Below are 14,082 nucleotides of genomic sequence, written 5' to 3' on the forward strand. Positions count from 1 at the left end.
AGCAAGTGATATACCATATTTCATTTAGCCACTCAACAAATGCCTGTAATTTTTATGAATTACTTATCCTAAATTTGGCACTGTGTTGGGCTCTGGGACTACAGAGATGAATAAACTATAGTCATCACACTTATAAACTCGTTGTCCAATAAAGCTACTATTTTGAGAAAAAAGAATAACACAGAATACCCTGCCTTAATCTGATAAGTGGGTTTCTTCAAACATCAACTCTTATGAAAAATAAGGTAGAATTATTGAAAAGTTATTGAATGCAAATCTGGACAGAGCTACCCTTTCTTACATTCTAGGAGTCAGCCTATATTTTTCCATCATAGTTGCAATTTGAAGAAAGCTAGTGTTGCTTGTCTGCTCCAGCTTAAATAAAGGGGATCAAATATGTGATGACAGAAAGAAATCTAACTATGGGAGGTGAAAGCACAGTGTAAATATATATGCCTTACTATTAAAGTGTAAGAAAATAAACAAGGATAGAGACAACATTGGTGTCATGGCTTTCTTGGACACTATCATTGATTCAAAAAGCTCCTCATCAGCTTGGGTTAGGAGCTCATTCCACTTACAAATCAGGGGAAGTTGGACCCAGGGAACACTAGAGAATTGGGTATCCACTGTCTACCCCCTGCAATGCACCCCAAGATGGGATTGCCTGCATTATCTCTACCTAATCGCTTGTCTATTTTCCCATGCCAAGATTAATGTTAGCTCACCTCCTATCTCACTATTAAGACAGAGAGTAGGTGAAGTAGCTAATTACCAATTGAGTAATATCCAATTTCTTATTATTATGAGAAAATATATATTGAATTTTAATTTAAATGTAGAATAAGTACTACAATAGGAAATAGTTAAGCAAGAACACAATTCCATAAAGCAGACTCCCTAACTTTGGAGCCTACAGAAAAGGGACTGTAGTTGAGTTTGGACTTGAGAAGGAGAACAGTAGGCAGAAGATAGGAGGATGCAGAAAAAGAAAGCCAGTCATTATACAAAAGCAATGAGGTGGCTGGAGCACATATTACCAGGAAAAGAAATGTGTGTTTGTGAGTTTTGGAGGAAAAGGGGGTAGTTAAAGCAGTAAAGGCAGGTTGTAGGTACATTGCTTTGAAGGATGCTATGTGTTGATATAATCCTCTGTCCATGGAGAGCAACACATCACTCTGTGCAGTTTGGAGTGGGGAGTTTGAATGAGAGAAAAGACAGAGCATAAGTAGTATTCCAGGGCAAAGATGACAAGAATCTAGATTAAACTGTAAGCACTGCATATTCAGTAGGGTTACCAGATTTAGAAAAATTAAACAGACAGACAACAAAAAAGATAAAGATGCCCAATTAAGTTGAACTTTAGGTAAACAACGAATAATCTTTAGTATGGGTATGTCACATGCAACATGAGTATGTCACATGCAACTTATACTAAAAATTGATTTGTTGTTTACATATTCAAATTTAATTTAGTGTTCCATATGTTATCTGGTAACCCTACTATTAAAGGAAAGAAGAAAAGAGTTTATACAATTGGTCTTTGGTCTAGCTTTACCTCTGAATGCAGCAAGTCCTTTCTTAAACTGTAGAAGTGTACACAATTCAAACTAAATTGCATTAAAATGTTCTGTGCCATTTGAATGTAATTAATTTTGGTATTATTTTAGCAATATTCCTTCTTTTGAAAACTTTGTGGACTTTTTATTCATGGAAATGCATTCTTCTCATTCTTTCTAAAGTACCCTCTCTTTGTTTAATTGCAAACATAATATTTATTGAGAATGGATTGCAGGGAAAGCATAATAGTGCCAACATAGTAGACAATGTCTTAAGGCATTATACAAAAGCATAACATGAGTTTGCGGGCTGAAATCTATTTTTACTTTGAGTCTTTTTAGGGGGAGTGTACACCTGCCCTGCCATGGCTGCTTCAGAACCCAGGAGTGATTATTCTATTTGTATAAGTCTGTAGTGATATGCTGCTGAAGTTTTCTTTTAATTGTATATGGTTTTGTATATTGCTTTATACCACAGTCAATCAACCAGCAAGAACTTTTTGAGGCTGTGAAAGGAACTAGCATTTACTGATTATTTACTAAGTACTAGGAAGCATGTCACAAGCTTCTCATCTGCTTTCACTGCATTTGACATCTTCCTTGTGAAGTAGATAAATATTAGCCCCACTTTAAAAGTAAGGAAATTGGGTCTCAGAGAGGGGAGATAACTTACCAAAATTACACTGCTTGACAGAGTAAGATTTTGAGACTAGGTAATTATTAGTACATAGCCTTGGTTCTTTTGGATTACTTTAGAGCAGTGGTTCTCCACTGGAGTGATATCGTACCTCAGGGGACACTTGGCAATATATCAAGGCATTTTTAATTGTTGTGAATGAGAGGGAAGATGTGATACTGGTATCTAGTGATACTGGTATCTGGTAAAAACTTTACAGTGCATACAACGGCCCCCACAGTAATAATTATCCAGCCTAAAATGTTGATAATGCTGAAATGGAGAAATCCGGCTCTAGAGTGCAGAATTTTACCAAATGCTATAGTGAAACAGATTTAGAGTAAGCTTAACAAGATCTTCCCAACAATCTAATTTATCCCAATGTGAAACAGGCTGTGTGCAAGATTGAATTTTCCATCACTTTAAATATCTAAATTCAGGCTGGGTAAATACCAACTACGCCTGTGTTTGAGGAGCTTCAGACATTGGGTGATAGTTTGGAACTGATGATCTCTAAGCTATTATAATTTTCCATATCACCTATAATGAAATAATTTAAAATTTATTATTATTTATAAAATTGATTTAAAATTTATTTATAAGATTAACTAGGTTGAATTTTTCCCTGTTTTTATTTAACCCAGCTTAGAGGAAAATTGAAGAACTACAGCTCTATGTATTAATAAAAACTCATAAGTCTTTTGAAAAATAAAATGACACTGCTAAATCAAAATTAGAAATAATTATATAGAAAAAGTACAGAATATTTTAATAAAATGTAATCTGAATTACACATGCCTGTTAAAATTTAAGAAATGAAAGGCTGGCTTTCAGCATTCACAGGGGACTGCCTCTGAACATCAATATTCCAAAATCTTTATTCATTTCCTCGATTCCTCCCATAATTACTTATATCTAGACTTTATTTTCTTTTGCTTAGAATATAGCTACTCTCTCCAAACTAATATTTTCACTTCAGGTTAACTTAAGACATTTTCATTATTCACATCAAAACTTGATGGTTATTATTCTTTCAGTAATGCATCGTACCAAATTCACTACAATAATAGAATTTTGCTCTAGCTTGAGTTTCAAGCTCTAGTTCATAGTCTGCTACTAGCCGAAGTCTGCAGAATACGGTGTTTCAATCTGTGACACTTATATTGGGTCTCTTATAAAATGTATTCATTAAATTCATGTTGTTTTAAACTTTCATCAGTATACTTGATTATTTGGTTAACTTCAGAACCTTAACAATATTAACAGATAAAAAAAACAAATTAAAAGAATTATTTAAACAAACATCACTTTACTAATCAAATATTGTAGAAAGATAAAGTCTTAGAAGAACAGCAAGTAATACAACCATAGTTTTTGATTTTAAAAGCTGGCTATTAAAATCAAAAGAAGAAAGGAAGAAGTACTTCAGGACGGCAGAGTCAGGACTTTTGAAAATCTACTCCATAAAAGAGTATGAGTAGGGTTTATTTAAGAAAAATGGCTAAATTTCTGTAAGAACAGGACTCTCAGAAACATTTAACTTGCCATTTTCCCATTCTCCAATTCCCAGCTCTGTGACAGCATAAAAAACAAGCAGCCTTGCAACCATGATAGCTGTGAAAAACAGCAGTATAGCAGCAACTGGAGGGGCGGAATGGATTTGAAGCTCCCAAACAGTCTCATCTTCAGAGAATTGTTATTTTCTCATTTGTCTTGCAGCTCCTCTAGAAAAACCCATTCACAGCATTTGCCTTAATTAGACCTAATCAGAGCTCACTCAGTAATAAAAGCCCTATCTCCAGTGTTTTCATTTAAAAGAATATTATTGGCTGTTGTTTAACATAACACCACTGCTGCCTGCACTGGGAATACCAGCTGGGGCAAACGAAAGGCCAACCAAAAAACTTAAAAGAAAAATTTAGGAAATGAGATTCCCATGGAGGGTTTTAGAAAGTTCCAAAACATTTGTAAGGATAGAATAGTGATTCTCAAAGTGTGGTCCAGAAACTACATAAGGTAAAAATTATCTTCCTACTATAGTAAAACATTATTTACCTTTTAAACTCTCATTTTCTCATAAGCGTGCAGTGGAGTTTTCAGAGTCTGTGTTATATGTGATGTCATAAAAGATTGAATACAAAAGTGGTTAGGATAATCTAGCTGTCCTGTATTAATTAGGCTAGACATTAATTAGATTTTAAAAAATATAAAACAATGTCACCCTTGTTAATATTTTTGAAAATAGTTATTTTTCACAAAAATGTCATTTTTTTATATATATAAGGGATTTAGTATTGTTATTTAAAAATACTTTAAAATATCTCAGTTATAATTTCTATTACAATATATATCAATAAATGTTAGACATGTATGTAAATTTTTAGGGCCCTCAATAATTTTTAAGCATAATAAGCGGTCTTAAGACCAAAAAGCTTGAAATTGTAGTAAAGTAGCAAATATACTTATGGGCATGAAATGTATTATTCATCCTTATAAGGCCTGAGGGCCCAACCCGAACCAGTAGCTTTTGCATTTTTCTCTGGTTAGTATGGAGTCTAACAATGATCCTTGGTTTCTTTATCGTTTTTTGAATGCACTTCTCAACAAGCCTCCAGTGTCTAGTACCTAAAATAGCACAGAAGCTACCACAATGCAATATTCACAATGATCACTTTTTAAAAAACTAATATGTTAGACCAACCTCTAACAAAAGGGCCACAAAATTCCAGTTGAAATAATGATGACAAACATTTAAGATAACTACATACTGGCTGAGTTCCATCGTGGTCCATATAAAAGGAAATACGCCATATTTGATGCAATTTTTGTATATTTTTCCTAGGTTCGATTCACTTTTTACTAGACATATGTGAATACCTTAAATAATATATGAAAATATTAGTACTTATTTGTAAATAGTCATCATTATTACCTGCTTTATTTGGAAGTAACACATAAATACCCATAGATGTTCAGCCTAAATCATGTCTAACACAGCCTAAAGAATTGCTACAAGGTAAAGCCTTCTCATAATTGGTGAATGGGCAAAGTACAATTAGGTCTCTGAAATCTTATGGGCCAGTTTCCGCTTCTGCCACCACTACTGCCTCAACTCCACAGTAGATTTCAAATAAATAAAAGAACACAGAAAGGGAGCAAAGTTACATGAGATTAATATAATAAATAGCTATTTTTTATATACTTTCTTTTAAGTGTTTACAATAGTCTATGCCAACACATATAAAAGTTGATTCCCAAATTCTGCTTAAGAAAAGAAACATTTCTGTCCTGAAAGTTTGACCTATTTTTTCTCTCTCAAAGAATTTAGCAGCTTCAATTCTGTACATGGCAATACTTTCATAAATACATTCTAATAACATTTATGAGAGAAAGGTGTGCAAAGAATTCTAAGGTGTAGTATATCAGGTCTATGTGGTTAATCTTCAATTGTTTAAAGGTGGAAAATTTGGATATTTATAAGAAAACCATATCATTTCTTTCATATTATTTTAAATCTGATTTTTCAGTGATCATGCTCAAAGGTAAACCCAGTACTTCTTTTTCTATAATATATAAAAGGAAGGATATGAGGAAAAGTAAAATGACATTATTAATCCTGAGGGAGAAGCAGCAATCATGGATTTAAGATTTTCCAGAAATTATCCAGGTCACAAAATTTCATAATTTACAGAAGAAATGAGGACCAGTCAGAAGGTCCTCTAATATTTTTCAACCTATTACCTTGTCAGTGATAGATTAATTATCATGACCATATCATTTTGCAGCTCTTTCATTGAAGGAGTGATGTCTACTTCCCCATCTCTTGTATTTGAGTGGGCCTTAGGACTGGCTTTGATCAATACAATGCAACATAAGTGATATGGCTTTGCAGCTGTTACCTTTTTCTTAAATAACTTTTTTTAGAGCAGTTTTCTATTCACAGCTAAATCAAGGTACAGAGATTTCTCATATTCTCTTAGTCCCCCCACATGCAAAGCCTCCCCATTATCAGTAATGTTTACCAGAATGGTATATTTTTACCAAGGATCAACCTACATTGACAGATCATAATCACCCAAAGTTTATAGCTTACCTCAGGGCTGACTCTTGGTGTTGTACACTTTAAGGGATTTTGACAAGTGTATAATAGCATTTATCCATCATGATAATATCACATAGAGTATTTTCACTGCTCCTTAAATCCTCTGTGCTTTACCTGCTTATCCCTCCCACCTGCTTATCCCCCTGACAATCACTAATCTTTCTACTGTCTCCGTGGTGTTGCATTTTCCAGAATATCATATAGGTGGAATTACAATGTATAACCTTTTTTCAGATTGGCTTCTTTAACTTATTAATGTGCATTTAAGATTCCTCTATGTCTTTTCATAGCTTAATAACATTTTTTATAAGCACTGAATAATATTCCATTATCTGGATGTACCACAGTGTATTTTTCCTTTTGCTTACTATAAGTCATCTTTTTTTTAATGTTTTAAAACACAGTTTATTTATTATTTAATTTTTTTTTTATTTTTAATTACAGTTTGCATATGATATTAGTTTTTGGTGTATAACATAGCAATTAGACATTTATATAATTTATCACCCTGATAGATCTAGTACCCATCTGACACCATACATAGTTGTTATAATATTACTGAATATATTCCTTATGCTATACTTTATATCCCCATAACTATTTTCTAACTACCAATTTGTACTTCTTTTTCCTTTACCCCCCAACCCCCTGCCATCTGGCAACCATCAAAATGTTCTCTGTATCTGTGAGTTTATTTCTGCTTTGTTTGTTTATTTTGTTCTTTAGATTCCACATGTAAGTAAAATCATATGGCATTTGTCCTTCTCTGTCTGACTCACTCTACTCAACATAATACCATCTAGGTCCAACCATGTTGTTCCAGATAGCATGATGTCATTTTTTTTTTTTTTATAGCTGAGTAATATCCCATTGTTTACGTGTACCACCCTTTCTTTATTCTTTCATCCATTGATGGACACCCAGATAGCCTCCATATCTCGACTATGGTAAATAATGCTGCAATAAACACATGGTTTCACATGTCCCTTCAAATTAGTGTTTGCAGCTTCTTTGGATAAATACCTAGAATGGGTATTTCTAGGTATTTATCCAAGAATACTTAGATATTCTTGGATAAAGTCCTTCTTTGTTTCTTGTTATAGCCTAAATTTTAAAGTTTATTTTGTCTGGTATAAGTATTGCTACTCCAGCTTTGTTTGTTTGTTTGTTTTCATTTTTATGAAACATTTTTTCCATTTCTTTACTTTCTGTCTATGTTTGTGTTTTGATCTGAAGTGAGTCTCTTACAGACAGTATGTGTAAGGGTCTTATTTTCTTATCCATTCAGCCACCCTATCTTTTGATTGGAGCATTTAATACATTCACACTTAAAGTAATTGTTGATAGATATGTAGTTATTGTCATTTTATTACTCACCTTTTTAATCTTTTTCTTCTTTTTCTTAAAGAAGTCCTCCCAACATTTCCTGTAATACTAGCTTGGTGATGATGAACTCCTTTAGCTTTTTCTTGTACAAAAGCTCTTTTTTTGTCCTTTGATTCTAAATGGTAGGTTTGCTGGATAGAAAAATCTTGGTTGTAGATCCTTGCTTTTCATCACTTTGAATATTTTCTGCCATCTCTTCTAGCCTGCAAAGGTTCTGTTGAGAAATCAACTGACAATCTGAGGGAGCTCCCTTGTAGGTAAATAATTGTTTTTCAATTGTTGCTTTTAAGATTCTCTCTTTGTCTTTAATCTTTAATATTTTAATTATGACGTGTCTTGGCTTGGGCCTCTTTGAGTTCATCTTGTTTGGGATTCTACGTACTTCCCGAGCTTGTATGTTTACTTCCATTGCTAGGTCAGAGAAGTTTTTCATTGTTATTTTTCTTCAAATAGGTTTTCAATTCCTTGCTCTCTCTCTTCTTCTGGTATCCCTATGAGGCAAATGTTGGTACCAGAGGCCCCTTAAACTATTCTCAAGTTTTTTATTCTTTTTTCTTGTTGCTGTTCTGATACAGTGTTTTCTGCTACCTTATCTTCTAAAGCGCTGATTCAGTCCTCTGCTTTATCTAATATACTGTTGATTCCCTCTAATGCATTCTTCATTTCAGTCATTGTAGTCTTCATTGCTGACTGGTCCTTTTTCATGTTTTCTGTATCCATTTTTATGTTTTCTATTTCTTTGTTAAAGTTTTCACTGAATTTATCTAATCTTCCCTTAAGTTCATTGAGAATCCTTATAACCAGCGTTTTAAATTCTGCATCTAATAGATTGCTTGTCTCCATTTTGTTTAGTTTTTTTCTGGAGCTTTATTCTGTTCTTTCATTTGGGACATGTTTCTTTGTCTCTCCATTTTGGCTGCCTCCCTGTGTTTGTTTCTGTGTATTAGGTAGAGCTGCTATGTCTCCCTGTCTTTGCAGAGTGGCCTTATGCAGCAGGTGCTCTGTGGGGCCCAGTGGCACAATCTCCCTGATTACCTGAGCTGAGTGCCCTAGATGTATCCCTTATATGTACCCTCTTGTAGTTGAGCCTGGTTTGTGTTTGTATATCAATGGGAAGAACTGACTATTGGGCCGATTGCTTGCAATAACTGGCTGCCTCTCCAGCCCTCACCCTGAAGCCAGGCAATTCACTTCCTCCCCATATGTCCCTGGTGACTTCAGTGGAGGAATTGTTGGCAGGGGCTGACCCTATGGAGCAGGATTGGCTTTAGCAGGGCTCTGGTGCCTTCCCAGTCTGACCTTTAGATGTGTTGTCTTGGGATATGGCCCAGATAATGGTCTAGCTCAAACTGAAGCTGGCCACTTGGCATGCAGGCTGGGGCCTCCTGGGAGGGGCCTTGCCACAGGCCAAGTTCAACCACAGTCTGTGCCCTGCCTGGGGCCACCTAGCATGAGCCATCAAGCAATCCAGAGATGGCTTCCACCCACACTGGGCTTGGATGCGCCTCGAGAGGCCAAGCTGCAAACTGAGGCCACCTGATTCTAGTGCCGGGCTTGGAGATACACAGAAAGGGGGACAGGACACACCGAGTCCAAATGCTGCTTGTTTAGGTTTTGTGAACCTTTGAGAGATTTTAGGAAAGTCCACAGCATGAGCCAAAACAGGCCATTTGTAGAGAAAATCCACTGGAAGCAGCTTGGGTGGGATGTGGTCTCCAGGAATCACCAAGGCAGGATGACCAGTATTAGCCAGGTTGATGGAGACTCAGAAATGAGTCTGTGTGCTGGGAGTGGGGAGGGCTCAACAAAGGAACAATGGATTCTGCCAGCACTTCTGTCTCAGAGAAAGCTGCCCCTCCAGCCCTTGCCCCGAAGCCAGACAATTCAGTTCCTCCCCATGTGTCTCAGATGCCTTTTGAGCAGCTGTCCCAGTGTTGGAGCTCAGAGCAAGTGGACATCAGTAAGTCTGGGCATTGACTCCTTAAAAGGAATGTCTGTGACTCCAGCAACCCTCTGTCTCACTCAGCCACAATCTCTGATGGTTTTCACAGACAGAGGTTGTGAGGACTTTTCTTTCTGACACTAGAAGTCTGGGCTAGGTAGCCCAGTGTGGGGCCGAGACTCCTCGCTCCTCGGGGAGGACCTCTGCTGCTGAAATATCCCTTCTGATTCTCAACTGCCACACACAGGTGTGGGACCAGCCCATTCTATGTTTATGCCCCTCCTACCAGTCTTGAGGTATCTTTTTCTGGGAGTCCCCAGTTGTAGAACTTAAGTTCAGCTAGACTTCAGGTAATTCCCAATGACGGCTGTTTGTGGTGTAGTTGTAATTTTGATGTGGTTGTGACAGGAGGCAAGCACAGTGTTTACCTACTCCATCATCTTGACCAGACTCCTGAAAGGCATTTTTATTGCTTCCAGGTTTAGACAGTTATTAAGCTGCTATAAATATAATGCTATAAACATTAGCGTGCAGGTTTTTGTGTGGACATAAATGTTCAAGTCCTTTGGGTATATATCAAGAAGACAACTGTTGAATCATATGGTTAACACTATATTTAGTTGTTTAAGAAACTTCTAAACTGTCTTTTAAAGTGACTGTATCATTTTGAATTCTTACCAGCAATGTATGAGAGTCCTGTTGGTCCACATCTTTGTCAGCATTTACTGTTGTCAGTGTGACAGTTTTGGTCATTCTGATAGGTGTGTAGTTGTATCTAATTGACTTATGATATAAACCATCTTTTTATATGCTTATTTGTCACTTGTTTATTTGTTTTGATTGGATATGTTAAGGTCTTTGGCCTGTTTATTAATTGGGTTGTTTGTTTTCCTATTATTGAGTTTAAAAGTTCTTTGTCTTTTCAATAAATATCCTTTAGCAGATGTATCTTTTGCAAATATTTACTCTTAGTCTGTGGCTTGTTTTCTTGTTTTCTTGTTATTGTGTTTTGAAACGCAGTTTTTTCCTTTAATGAAGTTTAGCTTATCAATTATTTATTTTATAAATGTTGATTTGATATTGTATCTAAAAGTCATTATCATATGCAAAGTCATCTAGATTTTAGCCTATGTTATCTCCTAGGAATTTTATAGTTTTGCATCCTCTTACATTTAAATCTATGATCCATTTTGAATTAATTTTTGTAAAGATTATAAGGTCCTTGTCTAGGTTTATGCTTTTGCATGTAGATGTCCAGTTGTTCTAGTGCCATTTATTGAAGAAGCTACATTAGCTCCATTGTATTGCATTTTATCCTTTATTAAAAATCTGTTGATTATATTTATGTGGCTCTATCTCTTTATTTTGTAATATTGATCTATTTATCTATTCTTTAACCAATACAGTCTTGACTACTGTAGCTTATAAGTCTTGAAGTTGGATTGCATTGGTCCTTCAACTTTATTCTTCTCCTTCAGTAATATGTTGAATATTCTGGGTCTTTGCCACTCCATGTTATTAGAATATTAGAATCAGTTTGTCAATATTCACAAAATAACTTGCTAGCATTTTAATTGGCATTGCATTGAATATATAAATCAAGTAGAGAAGAACTGAATCATGGCAATATTGAGTCTTTCCGTCCATGACTGTGGACATTTCTTCAGTTCTTTGACTTCATTGATTAGTATTTTATAGTTCTCCTCACATAGATATTGTGCATCTTTTTATTAGATTTATACCTAAGTATTTTTATTTTGGGGATGCTAAATGTAATTAATATCGTACTTGTAATTTCAAATACAACTGATTTATTGCTGGCATATAGGAGAGAGATCGACTTTTATATATTAACCTTGTATCTTTCACTTTCCTATAATCCAAGAGGTTTTTGTTGATCTTTTAGATTTTCTACATAGATGATCATGTCATCCATGAACAAAAATGATTTTATTTCTTCTTTTTCAAACTATGGAACTTTATTTTTCTTGCCTAATTGCATTAGCAACAACTTTCAGTGCAATGTTAAAAAGGAGTGATGAGACCTGGGGACATTATTGCCTTGTATCTGATCTTAGTGGGAAAGCTTTGAGTTTCTCAGCATTAGCTTTAGGTTCTTTGAAGCTATTTTTATATAATATTGCCAAATTTTCTATCTACTTCTAGTTAATAGAATTTTTATGATAAATAGGTGTTAAATTTTGTTAAATGTTTTTTCTGCATTTATTTATATGAGTATGAGATTTTTATTTTTTAGTCTGTTGATATGATGGATTACATGAATTGATTTTCAAATGTTGAGCCAGCCTTGCATATCTGAGATATAACCTACTTGATCATGGTGTGTAGTTTTATACATTGTTGCATTCACTTTTGAAAAATTGTTAATGTTCTAATTTCATTGATTTTCTAATATCGTTGAGGATTTTTGCATCTATGTTTATGAGAGAAATTGGTCTATAGTTTTCTTGTAATGACTTCGTCTGGTTTTGGTATTAGGGAAATGTTGGCCTACCAGAATGAATTAATATTATCTCTGCTTCTATCTTCTGAAAGAGATTGCAGAGAATAAATATAATTTCTTCCTTAAATGTTTGGTGGAATTCACCAGTAAACCCATCTGGGCTCATTTTTTTTCTGTTTAGGTAGGTTATTAAATATTGATTTATTTTTAATGGTTATAAACCTATTCAGATTGTCTAATTCTTCTTGTATGAGTTTTGGCAGATTGTGTCTTACAAGGAATTGGTCCATTTAATCTAGGTTATCAAATTTGTGGGCATAGATTTATTCATAGTATTCCTTTATTACCTTTTAATTTTCATAATATCTGTCATAATTTCCCTGTTTTCATTTCTGATATTAGTGATTTGTGTTCTTTTTTTTTCTTAGTTAGCTTAGATAGAGGCTTATTTATTTTATTGATCTTTTCAGAGAACCATCTTTTTGGTTTCATTGATTTTCTTTATTACTTTCCAGTTTTTATTTTCATTCATTTTTGCTCTAGTTCTTATTTATGTCTTTACTTCTGCTTACTCTGTGTTAAATTCGCTCTTTTTTTCGAGTTTCCTAAGGTGGAAACTTATATTTTTAATTTAGATATTTCTTATTTTCTAATGTATGAATTCAATGCAATATATTTCCCTCTAAGTATTGTTTTCACTGCAGTGGGTTGAGTATTTACCTTCTCCTAAGTATAAGTCTAGAGCTGGCTGCAGCTGGATATTTTCCTTCCTACAGGTGATTAGGCTCTGATAATACTCTAGAGATTAGGCTTTCCTTAACTAGTTTCTACTGAGGGTAAATTTTATTAAGAAGAACAGAGAACTCTGGCATTTTTTCAAAATGGTTTCTTTTCCCTCCCTCTGCTAGAAGCATGAAGGGATTTTTCTCTGATACTTACTGTGGGAACCTGTTCTAGTTCCTGGAGATAAATCTCACAAAATTGTTGGGGGTCTGCTATGACTAATTCCTCCTAGAGTTTAACTCTCAGACTTGTCTACACTGACCTTCTTGAAATCATCAGTTACTACAGAATTGGTTTCTCATTGCAGTTTCCGCTTATGAGTCTTTGCTCTGGTAAATTGTCGTTCTCTGTATTTGCCTGTTAGTCTCTCTGATATTGAAGATAGCAGTTTACCCTTTCATTTCTCTTATGGATCCTAGATGAGTTGTGAATTTTCCAGTTTGTTGAGCTTTTTATTTTTACTTATTATTAGGATGGAGTGCTGGCTTCCAAGCTCCTCACATGCAGAATGGGAAACTGGAAATGCAGCTTATAATTCCGACCTCTTAAAAGGTGGCCTTGAAGTTGTCCTGGTGGGAAAAAAAAAGCAAAGGATTAAAAGCCCCATGGGAATAGAGATGTAGCCATCCTTGCTATACTAGCTCAGTCCATTCACAAACTGATCCCCCCCAAACTCAGTTGAATGTATAAATGAGCTCAGGCAAACCAGCAGAATTGCCCAATCAACCCACAAAATTGTGAGAAATAATAAATTATTATAACTTAACAAGTATTGAGTTATAACATAGACAACTGGAAAGATATTTATAACTAAAAGTGGGACATAATAGGTAATGTATATATTCTGATCTCTTTTGACTGAATAGTCATGTTAACTGAAAAATTGTATTAAAATAGTCATTGCCAAAGGATACTGAAACCTCATATATTTCTAAACCTTATGGAAGTCATTAGAACATTCTATTATATTCTTTTTTCAGCTTTATTAAGTATAATTGACAAAAAATATTGTGACATATTTAAAGTGTAAAACGTACACGTATGAAAGGATCCCCACCATTAAGTTAATTAATGCACCCATTATCTCATATATTTACCTTTCCTTTGTGAGAACATTTAAGCTCTATTCTCTTAGCGAATTTCAGTTGTATAATATAGTGTTAGCAACTA

Source organism: Pteropus vampyrus, unplaced genomic scaffold (genome assembly GCF_000151845.1).
Source record: "Pteropus vampyrus isolate Shadow unplaced genomic scaffold, Pvam_2.0 Scaffold76, whole genome shotgun sequence".
NCBI classification, from domain to species: domain Eukaryota; kingdom Metazoa; phylum Chordata; class Mammalia; order Chiroptera; family Pteropodidae; genus Pteropus; species Pteropus vampyrus.